The following is a 22,137-nucleotide window of genomic DNA, read 5'->3' as shown; positions in this document are numbered from 1 at the left end:
TGAACTGGAGGAGAAACGTTAAATTTTTTTTTGGTATTTTCAATTCATTTTTTCTTTTTTGAGCTCGACGTTGATAAATAAAACTAATGCAGAAGGTGAAATAAGAATCAAGATAATTAATGCCAACTATAAATAGCTCGTACTGATTCCGGTTATTTTAATTTGATTGATTACATTTCAAAATATAATTGCAGCCATTTTCAAATGTTATCAGCCTAAATTTAGGTAACGTAATCTAAATCATTTTGATAAAGTTCATTTATTTCCGTTATTTCCTTCATGGCTTCAGTGTCTGGTCTTCATTAATCGATTTTTTTTATTTTCATATTTCGTTGAATACATTTAAGGATAATAATAAAAGAGAATAGAGAAAATATCGAGATTGACATATAGGGGTATTGTTTTTATCCTATAAAATCGGAGAGTGTGCTTTAGTTGTCGAATGAAACGCCACTTCCTCGACTTTTACATCACGCATACCAGAGCATTCAACTTAGGTTATGAGAAGGCTTCAAAAAAACTGCTGTTGTTGGTCAAGGGATGAAGAAATTTAGTTACGTGGCTTCTTCTCGGGCTTTCTCTCAAATATTATTACTAAAAACCGAATCTTCTATATCTTAAGCCATATTATTATTAATTTTTGGTACTTGAAAGGAGAAGCAAAAAAACAAAGCTGTTATTTATTTCCACATAGACTTGTTCGAATTCTTGCTCGAAATTAGTCTTTCCATTTATCACATATCACCTGGGGTAAGTTTCCTCGCAAACACATTATTTCTTCAGCCAGTTATATAGATGGAAATATGGTACGACAGCGTTATAACATTTTAGGTATTATTGTTGAATTCAGAATAAGGATAAAAAATAACAGTTGAAATAGGAATGTCGTATATTAATCAACATTTATAAAATATTTTAAATAGTAACAAACATGACTAGATTCATACTGACTCACAAAAAAATGACAATGAGCGGTGTCTGTTTTTAGACACTCGATTGGGATGTTGACTTCAAGAAGTGAGAGATGGACAGGAAATGTTTTCTCTGTTAACGTGTAAGAAGAATTTTTATTCTGATCACTTTAATGAAAATCTTGAGTTTTTTACTTCCAAAAATACTGTTACGTTATGATATTTGCTCAATACTGCGAAATTAGTTATTTTAAACCCTGTTATTTGTCTCGCCATTCCGATATTTATTTAATATATCTACAAATAAATTCGATGTTAAATACTTTTTAATGTTTCTTATGAGTAGAATTCTTCAGTACAATTTTGATAATTAAGTATAGATTTATAAAACATTATAACTATAGAATTTATTATTAATGTTTCTGCTTATTATGCTGCAATTAGAATTTTCAATAAATTTCATATAAAAGAGCGTTTCATGCAAATGTTTCATGTTTATAGATGCAATTCATACTCAACTTCTCCAACGTTTTTCATAACAAAATAGAATGAAATATATCAACGATAAAATAGATAGTTTTGAATGGATAATTTGTAAAGAACTCAATTTGAATTTCACGATTGAAACAGCTTGCCATCATTGAGCCTTAGTTTAATTTTAACTCAACAAAACTTAAGACACACGATGATTTTCATGAATTTTATATAGTAAAAAATATAATTTATTTGTATGATAAATTTAGGTATTCACTTTAAAGTTTTTGAAGTTCTTTGAAAAAAAGCCGATGGTATCAGCGACCCCATATACATTTTTTATCTGAAATCGGAGAGAAAAAGATAAATTGAATTTTTTACACGAGTCAAACGAAAAATAATATTCCGATATCTGATTCATATACAGCACAATACTATAAAGAAGGCAACTACTAATTTTCAGAACGATTACTTAAATCATTTCCATCTAGCGTGTACGCAAGTTCGAAAAAATAAACCAATACTGTATATTCACTGAATCTAATCAATCTAGCAATAAGATACTGATACCTCACTAGACCTAGAGCTCCAGTAAGTCATTCAACGATAGATTAATAATCTAACCATAAAATAGCTTTTATCTTATCTTTATAGATATAGCAGAAGTTATATTAGTTCGAAAGACTTGAATGGAAATTTGATTTGACAAATCAAGAGTGAAGTTTTAAAATTCTTATACTTTTCTATTTAATCTAGGCTTTTGTTATACTGCAACTTTTTGAGAGCGGATTATGATACAACTTTTTTTGTAGACCAGCGTAATCTATTGATTCAAGGTCCAGTAGGAAGTGTCTAATTGACCTGGTTAAGTTGAATGTAGTTTAACGATTATAAACATAATTCAATGTTAGTTCTAGTAAACGTTAATGATAACAGACTGTATCAATTATCAAACTTTCTAATATATTTCAAATTGATAAATGGATTGAGCTATAATTTTTACCTTGGAAATTTTGTTTAATTTTTCTAGTTGCATCCATCAGAAATAAAAACTATATTCTTACACATCAATACTGTCTCTCTCTATCTTGCAGCCGACGCAAAAAAAAGAAACAGCCATAACATTAACATACACATGTTTACTCTGATACAAGTTATGAAGCAATCGACGAAGACATAATCGTTAGACTTTTCCAACATTTTATAGTGGAAGATGTATTTTTTTCGATATAGTTACTGTGAAATTACTTTTAATAGAGAATAAATTGTATTCGAAACCATTTTTTCCACATATGAATTGCAGTAAAAAAATTAATATTTTTATTTAGAAAGTTGTATTATTCTATTTCATACGCTGTAAAGGCCGATCCATAAACTCAACTTTACGTTTGCCGTTGACGTTTGTTGTTACAAAATTAAAAACTTTAAAATGCGTAAAAGCATTCATAGTTTCCGTTTGACATCTTCGTCTGCCGTTTGTAACTCTCAACATTAAAATTTTATTTTTTTCCTTCGGCCGTTCGTAGCAAGTTTCGTAGCAATAGAAAAAAAAAGGAAAAAATAGAAATAGAAAAACAAAATGAAGAAACTCTCCGTTATTCTCCATAATATCGTCCATAAATACCAAACAAAAACAAAAAAATATTATGAATAATTTTTAGGATAACGGCAGCAACGTCAAGTTTATGAATAGGGACTTGGAGTAGTTTAGACATTTTTGAATTCGTGTGATTTATTGTGGTCTTTAAAGATGTATGATTGGAAGACTCTTCAAGTCTCTTAACTAATTATATTGTACAAAGCATCTCTTGAATAATTGGAAAAAATTTCTCTTCAGCTGATCATATAAATGATATCATTCTAACCTTGGTTTAGTCGTTTACGTATCAACTTTCTCTAATAGCAAATTTTACAAAAAAATATATATAAGTGTTATTGAAATAGTTAGCTTAATCGATACCTCTAGGTAGAATTGTAATCAATTAGTAAGTTTGTTAAAAGAGGTGTTTTAAGGATTTTAGGTTAGAATAACTTATTCTGATCATATCTTATGAATAAAATGTTTCATAATAAATGATGTCTGATATCGCTGCATGATAGTTGTAATATATGTTCTGAAACTTGGTATATGTGTCTGGAAAGAAAAAATCAAAGAAACTATTGGTAAGCTTCGGAACTTTTTTTCCATGCTATCAAAGTAATTTCATGTACAAATCCTATTTCTTTTGATTTGACCAGATTCGGAGTGTATCTTGGATTATTTCTAAGCATCTTTGTCTTCTCTATCCATTCAAATCCATGTTTAACTTCTCTTAGATCAGCTTTCCAAATTTCTAGAAAAAAATGCTAGTAACACTTGCAAAACTGTGAAAAATAAATATAAAGATATATTTTCAAGCAGTGACAGTGACAATGAATGTATTGCTAAATTATTTTTTTTTATATTCTATGATCAAATTTTATATCTATACAGTTTAATTATATATATATATATATATATATATATATATATATATATATATATATATATATATATATATATATATATATAAAACAGTGCCAATTAAAACAGCATCTTCTACAAGTATTAGAGAAATACTTTGTACACTAAAATCAGTGAAATCAACACAAATCAATTATGAGAACAATAAACATATTCCAAGGGGAGAATAAGGATAATTATTATATATAATAAATTCCTTGATGCTTACTGAGAAACGAACAATTTTGAGAAACAAGGAAGACACGTTGAAGTAAACAGAGAAAACTGAAAGTTAAAGGTTATATTAGATTATTTTAGAAGTCTCTTTTATAAGAAATACAAAAATAGAATTATTTACAATTAAATTTGTTATCGAATATCCATTAAAGCTATTTAATTAGTATGTAGCGTTATATACAATGTGTCGACAAAATGATTACGTTAGGAGTGAATAAGAAATTAATGAGTTGAATATGACACCCAAGTGTTTAAATTAGTTGATTCATAAATTTTGAGAATATTGCATAAAAAAATATTCTTTTTCATTGGTAATTTCAATTTCAAACAAAATTTGAATTTGGAATTTATTCTCACGGAAACTATACTATTCTAATTATTTGGTTTCAAGTATCATTAAAATACTTTTTAATTATGGTTCTTACTAGTCTAGACTACATACTAGACTTATTGTCTAAAAAAGATTCTAATTTTATTAAAAATAACGATTTGGAACCCAATGAAATGGACTACAAGTTTAAAAATCTATATATTTGGGGCTTTTTTCAGTTTATAATAAAGAGAAATGTAATACAATAGTACATCTCATAATTTTGTTTATTATTGAATAATCAATAGCATGAAAGTAAAGAAACTCTCCAGTTTTCCAGACTTGATCTAGTAAACCTAATAAGTGCTAAAATTGAATTTCAGTAATCCACACTTCTAAAAAATTATCGAAATCGGTCAATAAGTTCATATTTTCTTATTTAGTTTGATTATAACAATTAAAATGGAAAAAATACAATCCAAAAATTGGTACGTTGCCATTATAAAAGCATGAGATTAATTTTTTAAATTTCCTGAAACAGAACTCAATTTCTTCTTATTCAAACTCCACGTAAACTAAATTCACAGACACACGATATTTTCTTAATTATAGAGAAATGCTTAGTGCTTGAATTATTAATTAATTAAACACAACATTTAAAAATTATTTTGAAAAATCTTTTCACGTGAAACAAATACAAAATTTAAAATACGTTGATTATAGGACTGATATTTTTAATTAGTTTGTTCTGTATATTACAATATTTACAAACCATATTTTTGAATCGAATGAGAATTCAGTTCAATTTATTTTTGTATCCAATGAAGTTGTTGTGAATAGGTTATTAATTTAAAAAGTAAATATTCTCTTTATTGGTTGATACTGTAACCTAGCTTGACACTTAGATCAATGAATTAAAGTAAAACGTTTCAGTTCAAGATTTCATAACTTCTTCATACATCTTCTTAATTTTATAAAACCTATTTCACAAAATCAGTCCATTACCAAAAGAAATTTCATTTAGTTTAGTTTTGAAGATTCATTTATCAATCAATGCCATCAAATAATCTATAAAATATTTCGAACAATAGATGCTCTAGCAATTTTCCTCGATATAATCTAAGCCCGTGATTCCCAAAGTGATCCAGGGACCAACAGGGGTCTACGGGAGACTCGATGAGTGTCTACGTTGGGTGTGACAAAAAATGGGTGTCCAAAATCGTAAACAGTGGTAAAATATTGGCTTCACTTCTCCTATCGGCAGATAATATTTTAAGAAGCTCATCGACATTTACTTGAACGTTACATATTCATACAAGGCGTCGAGACATGCCGTTTCTGCGCTAACCTCCGTCCCGTCCGCAACGCTTGTTCAAACGTGCAGCTTAATACGACTTATATATATATATATATATATATATATATATATATATATATATATATATATATATATATATATATATACGTGTTATATGTGGTTGCAATCTTGCCTGAACTTGTTTGATTCTTCACCAATATAAATCCAAATGTCAAGGAGCTGTGTTATCCACTGACAACATCTACTAGCGAAAAATGTGTGTGATAGATTGCTCCAATCGTTTTAATTTGTGATTAATGCAAAATAAGAAGCAATCTATTGAATACGCGCTTATTTCCACAATTGTGCGATGAAAACGATGAAGACTTTCAACGATTGCTGTTGCATACTAAAGTACGCTGGTACTCGAAAGGTGAATGTTTATCGATTTTTTTTACTTTTTGACAATACGTATTTGACAGATTTGTGCAAAAAAATTAATGACCTCCACTCACTATCATAAGGGAACAATCTCAATTTAAGAAAAGCAAAGAGGATAATTTCAGCTTTCTTGGTAAATTGACATTTATGAAGGAAAATATTTGTCTATGAGAATATTCTCAGTTTTCAAACTTGAAGGAGGTAGAATGCATTGAGACATAGATTTGACATTTGATTGCACTGCATGATGATTTTAAAATCAGATTTGAAGATATTTTGCCGATGGAAATACCACCATGGATCATAAATCCATTTGATAAAATGGAAGTGGAGAATGTGATATGACAAGAGGAAATACTGGAGCTCAGCATTAATGAGGAGCTGGAAGTGACATTTAAAAGAGGTTATAAAAAATTTCGGCTACTGGTAGAAATACCCAAAAAATATCCTGGACTGTGAGGATTTGTGTAAAAGCTTCTTATTGCGAAGATTTGCGGTTATTCTTTACAACAATAAAGCCAAATATTGATAATTTGCTGTCAATCTATCAAGTACATCCCTCTCATTAAAATTAAATTATTTTTGTACTTCTATTGTAGAAGTCATAAGTGTTTAATTTTGATTATAATGTTATGTTATGTTAAGTATAATAATAACTATTATTAGTGTAATAATCTATATATTTGAATAAATACCTTTAACACAAAAAAATACGAAATAGTTCCTTTTTTACCAAGTTGGATGGAGTCACTTTTTCGATTTGCCAACTTTTTTTTGTTCTTTTGATATTCTCTTATGCTAATCAATTAAAATTAAATTGAAAATTTTGTTCAGTTGATTTTATTTTTAAATAATTAACCTTGAAAAGCAATCAATTCTAATTTTTTTTTCTAAAACTGTCAATTCGTCGTTAAAACTTTTCTCTAGACTAGAAAGATTCCACCAAGAAATTAGTGCATTGGAGGAGCGATATAAGGTTAGATTGGAAGGTTATATGATAGCAGATGAGGGGTGGAGCTTAGAAGCTTTAAGTTACTTATTAAACAAAATCATATATAGACCATTTTTATTTGCTTTTAAAAGAATATATTCAGTTTTGTAATGCTTTCCACTAGTGCACATGTATATCGAAAATTGAAGCTGATATATAAAAAGCCATTTCTATGTCTGGACAAAATCTTGATGTTATTTATGTAAGTTTATGAAGAAACCGAAGATTCTATCCAGGCTAGTTAAAAAATGAAATGCAACGAGTTCAACGCAGCATTTTACTGGTAAGCACGAGGCTACCACCTAGTGCTTTCGCCATCACAAACCACCTATTTTATAGATGTCCTACACAGATGGCATAAGGTTAATCAATCTTCTAATTGTAATTCAGAGCCCAAGACGCATCTGCCGGCATATTATGTAGATGAGAAATTTGTGAATTTGACACAAAACTGGATTGTACAGTTTTTCTTGATGATTAAATATTGTTGTTCATTTTTTGAAATGACTTTCAATAAATGTTGTGTATGACATTGCGAATCTATTAATATTATCAACTTCAATTTGAGAATTTAATGTGAGGTAGCGTTATGATCAGCCATCAAATAATTTATATTACGCATCATAAAAAATTAAATTTTCTAGTAATTTATGAAATATGTAATATTAATAGTTCATGTTGAGACCCCCAGTTGACTCAATTTGGATTGATCAAATAACATTGTGGTGATTCGTCTAAATATAGGTGATCTGTGCTTACCACAAAGCAGCTACAATATTTCCATCATAATCTCTTCATGTCTCCGTTTAAAAGAAGCATATAATAGGTTCGTTTCTTTTTCTCTAAGTCCACCTATTCTCTACCAATTCATGATTTAACTTTTTTATTCAATATTTTTTTTCTTTTGTCTTGTGTACTTTTCGAAACAAATAAACTTCATTGCATACAAAAGTATTGGATATAACTCTAGCAAACATCTCATCGATTATCAAATATATGACGTATAAACTAATTTTTCTTTACAAACATATGTTAGACCTTTATACATTTTGTCAGAACAAAAATATTCTGTTTAAAAAAAAACACAAGTAAAATAGATTTTAAATACCATCTTCCACTATTATTGTCTTCGTAGTTTGCATCGTTGGTAAATCATTTTCGGTGTTTATTTTTGATTATTGATTATCTACACAGTACTGATTATTAGCATTCGAATTCGATTTAAATAGTGATATATTGCGAAGACCGAGCGAGTGCGGATCTTTGATTGCCCGACTGGGAATGTAGAGCGCCATTTTGTTTTGGAAATTCTTTGTTACTGTGTATATCGCAAGTTTCGTCTCATCTCTGAAAACATAAATCATTAATTCCAAATAATAGATTGAAACTTCGAAGCCTAAGGTTAATTTAAAGTTCTTTACCTGAGAGAATTGAAAAAAAAACTGTTAATTTTAGATTGAAAACGCTTTTCTTTTAGACCTCATCATATATCCCACCTTACAAAACAAAACAACCTAAATTTATCAAACAGTATAGTACTTACTTGATGGATGTAATAAAAACATTGTAGGATCAACAATAAGAGACGTGAGAGGTTGCCCTATCTGAAGAAGATGGATCATAAAACAAACATCAATGAGTTACCTACATGTCACTGTATTATCTGATTACATGAATATTGTTGTTCCACGAACTTCAAATTTGTACACACCTATAATTTCCACGTTGTAAATCTTTTTCAGTCTTTCCTCCGATATCTTATGCTATGCCAGGAGGAAACTGTTCATTACTGTGACAAAGTTAACAAATCCTCTTTCAACTGTTGGAGTTGATTCAATTCTAATTCTATTACCCGAATTACTATGATTTATGATTATTACTTATTCCTTATAATAAGCTGTAAAATTATTCTAGTAATTAGTTAAATATGGAAAGTCATACTTCGAAGTTTCTGTTCGTTAATTTAGTTTTTTAACTATGAATTTGCAAATTTCCCAAATTTCTTATCAGTTACCGTTCGTTTGAATTGAATAATTCAAATTGTTGAAATTATAGAATAAAATAAGTTAGAATTCCCTAAGTATGTCAAAAAGTAGCATATTCTTTGCTTTTTATTAATTCTAATTAACATGGTATACCTAGTCTCTCCTAAGAGGAATTGTTTAAATATAGGCTTGATATAACTCTAATGTTGTAACAGCGGTGGTGTTAGTTAAAACTGAGTTTGAATTAAGACTTCAATAAATCTTGATTGCGAAATTATTAGATTATATAAATCGACATTCTATTTTTCTGGTATCACGATAACAATTCATTTTTATTCTATGTAAGTACACTATTATTTCTAGATTAATTTCTCAAAGTTTACCATTTTGATCTATTTCTAACGAAGCTATTATTATAAAGAATGCTACACGCCAAAAAAGTTTAGTAATAGTATTTACTATCTTGATCCTATGAATTTTCTAATAGAGCAGATGCTTAAAAGTCCAAAAAAATTAGATTAGAGTATATATAAATATAGATAGTAAGAAGAACTAGGTACCTACTGTGTTCAAGCAGGACAATGTTTTCAAAACTTGCGATATCACAATCTTTTTATATGAAAATTTGCTTGTATCGATTATAATATATGTACAATGTGATATTATAAATAACTGCCCACATAATTTCTAATTTTTATACATAATATAATTGGCTTTTTGAAACATTTCTTGTGTAATATTGCAAAAAAATATTGTTGGATAAGAATAAATACAATAACGATAGGATCAGCAAGTGAGAAATAGATTAAATTTTAAAAAATGGAAAATTAATACAATAAACTTCTTTGAAAAATTAGTAGCATGTTTTATACGCCCCAAGTATTTCCTAAGAAAAAGATTGATAATGTCTCTATGATTCCATTTTTTATTTTTAGTTAATATTAATATTTTTAGTTCAATTTAAGTTAATAAAATGCAAAAGAAATATTTCATTTGACATAGATAATGAGAATGAGATAAGAAAATACAGTTAACACCAAATAGAGGTGGAAGAATAATTTGAAAAACAAAGAGAAGATTAGAAATGCAATAAATTTGATTAATAGAGGAACAAATCATAGAAAAACTGTCCCAATCCAATGTTCAGGTATCAGGCTAACCAACAACACTTACATAGGAAAATATTTGAATAAATGAATCAAGAAAAAAGCGTACAGAAAACCGCGACAAAAGAACTGTCAAAAAAGCTACGATAATAATGTTTTTCCTATATATCCCAGTAGTTATCATTGTCTTATTCAACTAAATTTTCTGCCTCTTCTCATCACTTATATCTCACAGAAATACCAACATTACACCATATTTTATCATTCCTAAAAACACATATAAACTTTGATTCTCTCACCTAAACATGTAAATCTTAAGCTTTGAAAAAGGAAACGCACCGGATCTATTCAAAAATGGGTTCAATAGAATTTGTCAAATATAGAAATTAAAGAAAAGAAGAATGAGAAAAGAGTAACCAGGTATAGAAAAGTATGAAAAAATGATTGAGAAAGAACAAGAAGACTTAATCCCATAAAAAAGCATCAGCTTAAGCCGAGAAGAAAAGTATTTTACATTTAGAAAATATTTAATTTTAGTTTAATTTCAATATTATTTGGATAATTGGTGGGACAATCCTTGTATATGTATAGTACAAAGGAGAGACTTATTTTGATGTCGCGTTCTGTTTTTTTTTTATTTAATATGATTGATATACTAGCATTCACATCTTTTATTCCAAATTTACTTCTAAGTAAAAATGGAAATGTCATTACCTAAAATAGTTCTAGGAAATATGAGCAAAATATATAATTCTCCATATACCATGTAGGTATGAATAATTTCATTACCTAAAATTGTTCTAGGAAATATGAGCAAAATTTATAATTCTCCATATACCATGTAGTTATGAATAATTCAAATTGTCCATTGCTTCCTTTTTTGTACGTATTATAAATCTAATTCAAAATTTCAAATAGCGACAATAAAAAATTTAATTAGAAGTAGTTGTAAGTTGTGTTTCAATATATATGCAGTAAGTAGTAACGTTTTTGTTCGAGCCTTTTGAATGTTAAATAATTTTTTTATCTAATTCCGCTAAAAATTTTTCATAACCTTCGTATATTAATTATGAAAACTAGTTATGTAAAGACTTTACGTAACTATTCAATTTTCAAATAATAATTTCTTAATTACTGTAAAAACTGACAAATATTTCATTGTTTGAACTGACAATTAACTCATTATTTAAATTCACTACTATTTTAAGGTTTATAAACATTGACGACAACGTTATTAAAAACACAATTATTTAAAGTAAGTCTATTTTCTTGGTGAATATTCTCTTGAACTTCTTGTCCAGTGTTTTCTGAAGTTCTTCCGTTATTTTCTAATGAACTCTAAATATAATTTTCGGCTACTCTGTTAGATTTCAATCCTCCGTGTTGCTTTATTTTCAGAATGTCCGCACCTGATTCTGCCCGGAGAGACGCTGACGAGCGTCTGAAACAATGTCCTGTGTATCGTTTAACAATAGGTAGACCCAGGTACTGAACAACTTTTGCTGGTAATTTTCCAATGATATTTATGCTGACGGGTTGTATGCCACATTTTACAATATAATACCGCACAAAAAAGCTGGCTTGCCTGACAGCAGGAGGTCTAATATTTCTATACTTTTTGAGGAGGTCAATAACATTGACCCCAGCAATATTTCCAGCAGTAACAGTGACAAATTTGCTTTCTGGAATTGTAATTTTTAAGAAGGTGCCTTCATCAAATATGTCTCCTTTTCGTAGGAACGTCAGTTCAGCCTTCCTGTAGGCTCCCGCAATACCTATTATCATTGTAACCTGAGGAACAGATTTATTTAATGATATATATGATATATGTTGTTCAGTTTCCGTTCCCCATGTGTGGTATAATTTTATCGCAAAATAATGAAAAAAATATGTATTTTTTATACGGAGTCCATATGTTTGATATGGACTTGAAAGAAAATTAGGAGCATTGTGAAGCCATAAGCGTTGATAGATAAAGGGAATCCAGAAGAGAAATTATAATACTTATTAGTGAAGAACTTTGAAGCAGATGGAGAAATTGGCCGTGAGCTCTTATTTCGACCCTATTGCTTGATGAACATATTTTCGAATAAAACTGAAACCATTGGAATTATTAACAATCAAATTCGTATGGCGAAAGTAATGCTGGAAAAAGAATCTATGTCTGTTGAAGAAAACCAATGTTTTACTAACCAAAGGTATATCAGATGCATGCTTACGGATCCATATCGGGTTCTACTTATCAGATATTTTTTTATTTATGAACTAAAATGTCAATTTCTGTGTTAAAAGTATACCACTGACATAAAATAAGTTGTTAGCGATCGAATCAACCAGTGTATATGAATATAGACTACTTTACCTTGTATCGAGTACATACAAGACTCGTCATGAAAATCTTTTGGATGAATAAATGTGTTAATTATTTGACTTTTAACAAATATGGGACAAAAATTATGCGCTGAGGTAGAAAAGTAATAGTTCTGAGACATTGATACACTTCTCAACCATGGGCTCTTGAGTCATACAACATTTTTTTCACTACTGGTAAAAATATTTTTTGAACTGAAGAATTTGAATAAAATATGTGAAATTCTACTGGTTGTACTTCTCCTGAAATCATAGTTCAAGTCAAGGAAGGGAGACTATTACCAGAAAAATACTTACACTTTATACATTCCATATAAAAATGGCATGAGAAAAAAATAATCCAAGGCGTCAGAAAATATATTGCTAGTTCATTTTCATGATCTCTCAAGCGAATAAGATATCAACTTGGTGTTCCAAATATTGATGATAAAATCCGTGCTTAGCATTAGAGAAAATTTTAATCTTCCTAATTGTTTCAAATTTGTCACATTTTTTAAAAGATAAAACGTTTTTTACGTATCGAGAGAAATTTGTTTTGAAATTATTTTGGAAGCAACAAATGAAATCTGCCAAATGGATTCAGACCTACTTCTAATCAAGCTCTCTATTTTTCTATTTAGATTTATAATTAATAATTTATAGCCCTCAACAAAAGCCAGTAAAGCCAGAGTTTGAAAGCAAGTAGTAAAAAGCATATTTTGTTAAAAAAATTTATTCAACATTAAATCAAACTAGTAAAGAAACGAGTATAGACTAGTTAAAGCAACTTCTTCGAGGAACAAGTTAAATCCTAAGACTACAATTGTTATTTTCTCTATGAGGTTCATATTTTTTTCACCGTTGATTTCCAAATACAAATTCTGCACATCAATAATATTGACGTTCACTACGAACAAAACAGAATTTACTTCTGTTTTCAATTGTTTTATTATTCCTTTCATGGATCAATATGTCTTTGGCACCAATTATTATACGGTATTTTTTTCCATATTTAAATAATTTAGCAGTTCTGGCTTCTATAAATCGATTATGCTGAATTGTGTCCAAATTATGATGGAATGGTAAGCTCGTGGTATAGATAATAGTAATAAGTAGATGAATTAAATGTCTACCTAAGTGGAACTAGCGATACGAGTACATTTAGAAATAAATCCTCTTCAAAAATTATAGAACTTTATACAATACGTATATATCAGTTTGTCAGTTGATACTTTTATCAAGGTTTTGATTCAATTTGTCTTTATATCTGGATATGTTGTTAAATTCACATTTTATTGATGGTAACGATAGTTTCATGTTATTTTTCTCAGTGTGGTTTGAGTTGGAATTTATTGATCTTCCAGTTCTGCAGAACATAAAGACGGTAGTACACGGTTGCCAAGTTTAATCGTTGTTTATCCTGCACTTTCTTTTAATCATTTCCTCTATAAAATTATATACAATGAGAATCTTCATGATAAATATTTCTACATTGATAGAAACCGTTGAATTTGGAATTTTTCGGTTAGAATACTAACAAAAAATATATGTTTCTAATCTGATTAGCGCATTCTGTTTTAGTTTTCCATAGAATCTAGAGTTATTTTATATTTATTATTTCATAACCAAAATGAGTATATAAGCCCAGAAATGTTTGAATTATGGTTCTTATATTATATAATTAATATCATTTCATCTTGTTCTTTTTCCCATACATGACTTCCAATGTTGTATCGAAATATTTGTGATTTTTTGTTCGACATAAAAAATTATAGCCTCTATTTGACCTGTTGTATATTTGTGTTATGTAAACCTTTTATTATACATTTTTGGTTTCAGTTCAACGTTCTTAGCTTGTCTTTCCTACTTTCTGATATCGTTACCACATGTAATATTTATCCACTCATTCTTTAATAATTTCATTATTTTCTCTGTTTCCATATTTGCTATAAATTTAGTGAATTTCCATATTGGATATGAATATGGATAGTGAAAAGCTCACTAGTTGAATAAAAAACTTCACTGATTCAAATTATTTCGAAAATTTCAATAGACCAATCAATTTAAATAGCTTTAGAATCTCTTACAAGGATTGAAATAAATTATAATTGTTTTATACGAATTTGAAATGAATTCTGTTCCTTTTGAATATCCAAATTTTCAAAAAAAGAATCTAAAAGTAATATTTCTTTTTTCTTTCGATAATTGAAATGCAAAAAATGTAAAAATAATAGGAATACACGAATATAAAACGGTTTACGAAAAATTAGAATCTCGTTCTTAAAGAAGCGATTAGATGTTTTGCAATTTTCCATTTGATGGGGAGAATTTGAGTAGCAGTCTATGAAACTATATGGTGTAAGTATTTTGTTTTTAGAGAAACAGGTATATGAAGATTATATCAACATCAGCTTCAATTGATTAAAAAGTATCTATATCATGTGAATATCGATTCACAAATAGAACACGAAATCGTTTCTGTGGCTCCATCTGGGTACAGAGAAAGTTTGAACAATGATTTATGTGTAATACGTAACAAACAGAGAAGGTTTCTTTAAAAATGCTGTGAGTGAGGGAGTTATGTTCACCTTCATGTCAAATCGATTGACGCGAATGCCATTCGAATCGTATCAAATTTGAATGAGTTGTCGAAATCGGCCAAAATTATCAAAAAAAACAACATTCTAAGTAACAATGTACTAGGAATTCCTCACTCCTGTAACAGCACATTCACTTGGACATTTAAAAGGCAATGTTCGGTGTGTGATTGTGATTATGCATGAAAGGAATGGTAAAAAGTTTGATATACGGTGTTTTGAATATTTTTCATGAATATTGTTCCTCATTCACTGATGCTCGAAAAAATTGAGATAATATTCGAAGCCTTGTTATTGCAGAATTAGAATATTGTGATTTTTTTGATGCGTAATGTCTTAGTTTATTGGAAAGTGAAGGCTACAATCTAAACATACGAATATGTCTGATATTCTCGAGAAGTTATTGTTATTACCTTTTTAAAAGCCGAACAAATTCTATTAAATTATCTTTCATATAAATTGTAACTTCAGTATTTGAAATATTGAAAATAAATTTTAATTTAGTTAATCACAAAATTCAGCCAATTTAATATGAATTAATTATTTGTCATTTCGATTAAATAGAAATTTCAAAACTACAAAAAATGGCGCTCTACGGGGGCACACGCGCGGCCATATCGTCTACGCGGGTGGATATGTAACAAGGGCTAAAGCTAATCCAACCCTAGGTATTAAGCTTCACACAGCCCAAAAATACAAGCACTTAAAACAGTGCTGGTAACTAATGAAAAGTTCGGTGTGAGCACTACACAGCTTTCATCGCAAACGCCATCTGGCGGGCTAACTAGCTATCGACATGACGTATTTATTGCTGACATGGTTCAATTTCACAAATTAGACATTACAGTTGATTTCGGTTCAACTTTAGGAATTTATTTAGTAGTGGTGGCGGTATACTGTACTTTTTAACAAAAACTGATCTATGAGATGAATTTGTAGCAGACAAGACACATTTCTAAACATAATCAGAAATATTTTATTCGGCAATAATACTATCAAAAATATTTTGAAGCAAATCAGAAATTGAGATTAAGAACCTTTTTAGCAAATTACATTTCAAACACCTATTATAACTTACTATTATAAAGTGAAATTATATTTTCCTCTGATTCGAACTAATCAGTGCTTTGACCTGTATAAAGTTGTTGATTAAATGCAATAAAACATTTTCAGCAGCTATTGTTTGAAGAATAATAAAAATTAGTTTTTTAATTTAAAATTGGAATTTACAATGCAAAATATACAAACATGAATAAGCTTTTCCATAAGTTTTAAATAGTCAATTAGTCTCTCAGGGTAGATAGTGGGACTCATGAATAAAACAATTATAATGAGCTTCATCGACCTACAGCTTCTTATTGTTTTTATTTTGCCAGAGTCAGTACTTACATATTGTCGCAAGTGTCGGGGAGCTTGGTAAGTCAGATATTTAAAATTAACATTTCAAATGGAAATTATATATTTTAATCTCCAATTAATTTTTTCTTTCTTATTTTTTCATGCTAATTACGAGAATAATGAATAAAATACTCCATGAATTTTGTGCAAATATATTGTTTCCATAATTTTCCTATCTTCTAAAATATATAGAATATATATTACAGACTTCATCTGTGAAATTAATGATGTCCACAAGAATATAATTATATATAATCTGAAGTTAAGAAATGTAATAAAATGTTTAAAGAATTGATAAAAATTTTTTATCGACGGCTGGTAGATAGTTTATCACAGCGATAACAGAACGTTAAGATTTGTTTCATGTCATTATTTTCTATATGCTTCTATTTTAGGTTATGCTTAATATAATATAATTTTTAAAAGTAACAGATTGGAAAATGTTAATACTAATCTGTGAATTTTCAGTCGTTTCTGGTATCTGTTCAATAATAATTTTCTGCATTCAACATTCCTTCTAATAAAATAAATTTAGTTAAAATGACAGACGCTACTTTGTGATTCTGTATATTCCATATTATAAAATAAACTGGATAAGGCATTTGAAAAGGTAGGAATACCAAAAACTTGAGAATTCTCATTAAAATGACATTGACCAATTCAAATAATAGAAATAATAGAAGAGGATATATTCTTTTTACGAAATGATTTAATATATTAGAAATAGAGATGAGACAAAATAACATAAAAATAACAGACTCCATCTTTCACCATAATGCACAGTGCATTGCATATGCCGATGACATAGTGCAACTAACAAGATCGAAGAGAAAAATGAAATAGGTTATTAGTAATTTTAGCTTACAAATAAATTAAGAGAAAACTAAATAAATGGAGATGCGCTCTGAGGTCATAGATGGGAGCAACTAGCAAATATACTAAATGGATAACAAGTGGAAACAAAGATAATTTGATATAAGTTGATTTTCTAGGAGTTACTGTAACATCTACAAATCTAGAAAAAAATTAGGTAGATGAGAATGAATAGTAACAGAGTGGTAGTATCGTTATCCAAAATACTGAGGGCAAAAAATCTTATTGTATGAGAAACATGGATAATGTCAAAAAAATACAAGAGTAAACTAGAAATATGGAAAGAGAAATTCTAAGGAAAATATATGGCGGTGTCAAAATGGCATAAGGAATCTGGAGAAGAGAACACAGAACTGATGATGATATTTAAGAAGCCTAGAATAGCCCAAATATTTAGAACACAAAGAGCAAGGTGATTACAGCCGAAATTTGCGGAAATGGTGCTGGAGGGAGGAGAAGGAGAGAAAAGAAAAAGAGGGCACCCAAAGAAAATATGTTTATATTAATAATTAATTATTAATTAATTAATAATTAATAGACCGAAGAAAGTGGTGAAGAATAGATATGAGACAGAATATTCTGAGTGAATCTGATTGTTTCGATTAGCTAAATCCTTTATTTTCTTGTTTTTACTGCAATCTTTAGATTGCGCAGTTAACTGTTAGGATGACGTTGAAACTAAAGTACATCATATTGTACGAAACTGGTATAAACAATACCATTTAACATTAGAATACAGAATATATCACAGGCCAAACTTTCTGTGTTATTTGAAACAATTTGCAGAAGAATAGAAAGTAGCTTTAGAAACGAACAAAGAAATGCAGAAAAGTCCACGAGATAAAATAAGATTAAGTAAAGTTAGTAACGTGCTTAGTAATATATTGAACAATGTGAAAAAATCCCTCCAAGTTGCGTCCATTTGTTCTCACAAATTCAAATCTCCTTACTCTTGAGAAGGATTTACACGGCTTCATTAACCAGTGAAAGTACTGAAAGCAGTAGGTATAATTTAGTTAATGAAACTATGTAATCTTAATTATTTAGTACTAGATCAAGTAAGTCTTTCAGTAAATAGAATAGAATCAGATTCTAGGGGACTGGACACGTCTAGACAGGAGAGTTGATTTCAGTTAAATAGGAATTTAATTCAAAATAGCAGAGGCATAGTATCTCGTTGGACCTCATGAAATTTGTGCAAGATGTTATTGATCTTACTTGGCCAATAAAACCAATGAAGCATCGCGTGTTTTTCTACGGGATGTCAATTGTTGAACTCAACAAATTTTCCAATACTAGTCTATTCATATACAATATTAGATAATTCTTCACATACTCAAAATGCGGAAAGAAAAGATCTAATCTAATACAACAACCGTTGCTATTTTATTCAATCATTCCAAAACACTAAAATGTGTGTAACAACTTGAAAAAACTCAAATTTACATCAATTACTAGTTTTAGTACTTGTTCTAGCTACTGGGACCGTCCTTGCTTTGTTGTAAGAATTGACATTGTCGTTACCAAATTCGAAAGATAGGAAGTATTTAACGTATTTTTTTTAAATCGTGACCCTAGCATTATTATAAATAATAAATATGAACAATGTTCATATCGGTACGTGATACTTATAAGTAATAATAAGTACACGTTAACAATTTGAAAAATGTGAAAATAGACATACTTTTATTACCAACAAATGGTTCTAGAAGTTATCATACTTTTTAGTAGGTACTGCTTATGAGAAAATTTGTTTAGTGATTTAATTGGAATCATTATTTTGCAAGTAGAAGCAACTGAGTTCAAATGAACCTCCGTATAAAAATAAGTTTAAATAAAGAAATAAAATTTAAATAAATATATTGTTATCATGAATATGATGTTTATAAATAGATTTGTGGTTAGTTTGATTGGATTACCGTGGATTAATTTTTATTAAATATGTCTGTCTGCTATAATAGGTGTGATTGTGAACCACATCTGCAAAAAAACAAATATTTTTTCGCCGATAGCCAAATAGTGATGTTACTCAATCGTTATCATTAAAAATTATTTATTATCTATAGGTATTTATTATGTAATTATGTAATATTTTTTGGCAGGATATCTCACCCAAAAACAATCGTAATGCTTGTACAAAAGTACCGAGTAAAGGTTCTAGGAATTTTATGTAACAGTCCAAATAATGTACGGATCACTGCGCACAAACACTCGCGATAAGTGATTCTAAATCTTGAAGGTAATATTACGCGAGTTGTTGCTTCTATTACTCGTCTTCGTCTTCTCCTTCTCCTCCTCCTCCTCCTTCTTCTTCTTCTTCGGTTTGTAGCTCTTGATGTTATAATTGATTCTGCGTCTGATGAAGCAGATAACGATGGAAGAGAAGGCAAGAATGGAAAGAATGGATGTCGAATGTCGCGTAAGGGACAGCAGCTTGGGCAACGGGAAATAAAGCCTGGCGGTTCTAGGCGCAGCGTATCCGTCACTGGGAACAGAAATAGTAAATTATATTAATAGTATAAACTAAATAAACAATCCTTTAAAATATCAAAATAACTTCATAATTTGCAGATAAAACAAAGTCGATAGTAGCAACAGAAAAATAGGTAATGTAGGATTGAATTTAACGATGCAATATTTGAACGAGGAGAAAAAGTCGAATACATAGAGAACGAAATAAGTACAATCTAAAGTCGATAATAGTGAACTATTATTTGTTTATGAAATAATTCCACCACCATATTCAAAATCCTCCCAAATAGCTTTCACTTCAATTTTACACTAAAAATTCAATAATTTCAAAGTTATGATAACTTAATTTTCTAAGAAATCTCAAAGTCACCGTAACAAAAGAACAGAGTGTATTAAATAGTTGGTCATGAAAATTATGCTTTATAATTAAATAATTATAAGAATAAGTTACCAGGGGATAAAGAAATATTTAATGCAACATTAATATTGGTTAAAAGGAACGGTCTGAAAGATACATATCACATTTTTCGTTGTTTTATATTCTAGTTCTCTCTACCAATCCACTATTTACCTAGTTCAGTTCTTGACAGGTAATTTTTACTCACGCCTATCCATACCTTACACAAATATCGTTTTTGTTCCTTTGGACAGGGTTATATACTCGACGTGTGATTGATCCTAGAAGAAAGAAGTCTAATATTATTGGAGATGATGGTAGTCAATCTACAGGCTGCCAGGGCCTATACAGCGGATTAGATGATGTTTTTAATCGATTGCTACAGTTCTGATGCCAATACCGCTGCCAAAGAGATAATAGATTTTGATTTTTTGCGATTACTGGCTTTTAAAATTTACTATCCAGTAGGAATAATTGTTTAGAATATTACTCCTGTAGTAAACGTAGCTTCGTCTATTTAAATATTATCTTCAAGTTCATAAACAATATTTCACACATTTTTCATAGGACGTTATGTGGGAAAAGACAATCTGTGATTACACGGAACTGTAAGCGTACCTTCAAAGTGGCATATTCTATAGAAACATAAGAACAGAAGAGTATGTGCAGAGCAACAGAAATGAACACGTTGAGATCAATAGATAAAAAAAAAACATTCAAAGTGAATAATCGAATAAGAGATATTAACATTAGCATTATTGTGCAGTAGTGACGATAAAACGAATATAAAACCAAAACGTTAATAGAATCACTTCCTAGAGACTTAACCCACAATAACGGGGATCTTTAAAAAATTCAAAGAATGACATCTTAGACGCAAAATCAAGAGACATATAAAGAAGAAAAATTATATACAGGCATGAGCATATTGTTCTAAAAGAGTACAACGTCTCTACGTTCTATCGAATTACAATTTTATTTAATCTCCTATTATATGAAAATAAAATACCGGGAATCTTTTTTTCACAGAAATAATTGTCTTCTATGGAAAGTTGACATGGAATTGTTGGTTTTATATTTGACAGGCTGTTAGCAGTGATAATCGTCTTGTATACAATAGGTTTTATATGTATAAAAAAATTTTTGTGATAAATAGTGAGGTTGAAATATTCCTACTATTTTACCCTTATGTGTTGATACAAGCTGCCTAAAGTTTAAGAAGTTTAAACCTATTGTAAATTCTCAGTCTGCTACCATAGCTGCTTTAGCATTAGCTTGTGATTGTTTTGGACTCTGTATTAAGTGCTGTTTTAAGTTGAAAAACAGCGCCACAGAAGGTCAAAAATGTTGTTATCTGTTTACGGTGATAATGTAATAACTCTAAAGACTATTTACAAGCGGTTTGAGCGATTGAAGAGTTAAAATAAGTCAATTAAGCTACCTTTTATCTCAAAAACAAATTGAAATTGTTTGAATAGGCGATTGGAGCTCTGGAACGATTACGGAACTATGCGCAATAATAGACGTAAAAAATGAGACAATGGCTTTCTTTTTAACACGCTTATATTAACTTCACCTGTATGTGGATTTGTTTGTGGCTTATTATTGTTAGTAAATACCACCACTTTAATAGTGTTCGTTAGTCCGTCCAGGCATCAACATCCGGATTAACCGTTCAAATACCGTTCAGACTGCAAAAAGATTTTTCGGCAACTTTTTGTTAGGAACTATTACTGCAAAGTTTCTTTTTACATCGAAACAAATTTTACAACTGTCTGCCCTCTGTTGAAGATTTACTATACCACCCGCATCAGTGC

At 29.3% G+C, this 22,137-nt stretch overlaps 2 protein-coding genes across 10 annotated transcripts in view; one reads left to right on the top strand and one right to left on the bottom strand.

The window, feature by feature from the left end:
* Positions 1-22,137, bottom strand: part of LOC130900498 (potassium voltage-gated channel protein Shaker) — a 291,646-nt gene that overhangs the window by 12,789 nt on the left and 256,720 nt on the right. For 6 of the 7 annotated variants that reach the window (XM_057811172.1, XM_057811173.1, XM_057811174.1 and 3 more), the window contains one exon: positions 872-19,936. The gene's annotated coding sequence lies outside the window, so the exon portion shown is untranslated. Of the gene's footprint in view, positions 1-871; positions 19,937-22,137 lie in introns of those variants that run through there. The other variant, XR_009060190.1, reaches the window with a different exon arrangement.
* Positions 1-22,137, top strand: part of LOC130900499 (elongation of very long chain fatty acids protein AAEL008004-like) — a 90,569-nt gene that overhangs the window by 52,141 nt on the left and 16,291 nt on the right. The window contains exon 1 of one of the 3 annotated variants that reach the window (XM_057811180.1): positions 16,466-16,596. The exons of the other annotated variants lie outside the window; for them this stretch is intronic. The gene's annotated coding sequence lies outside the window, so the exon portion shown is untranslated. Of the gene's footprint in view, positions 1-16,465; positions 16,597-22,137 lie in introns of those variants that run through there. 3 annotated transcript variants of the gene reach the window in all.

This window comes from Diorhabda carinulata, chromosome X, assembly GCF_026250575.1.
Source record: "Diorhabda carinulata isolate Delta chromosome X, icDioCari1.1, whole genome shotgun sequence".
NCBI lineage: Eukaryota > Metazoa > Arthropoda > Insecta > Coleoptera > Chrysomelidae > Diorhabda > Diorhabda carinulata.
The sequence above is the reverse complement of the archived record's forward strand: the minus strand, read 5'-3'. Positions and strand labels throughout refer to the sequence as shown.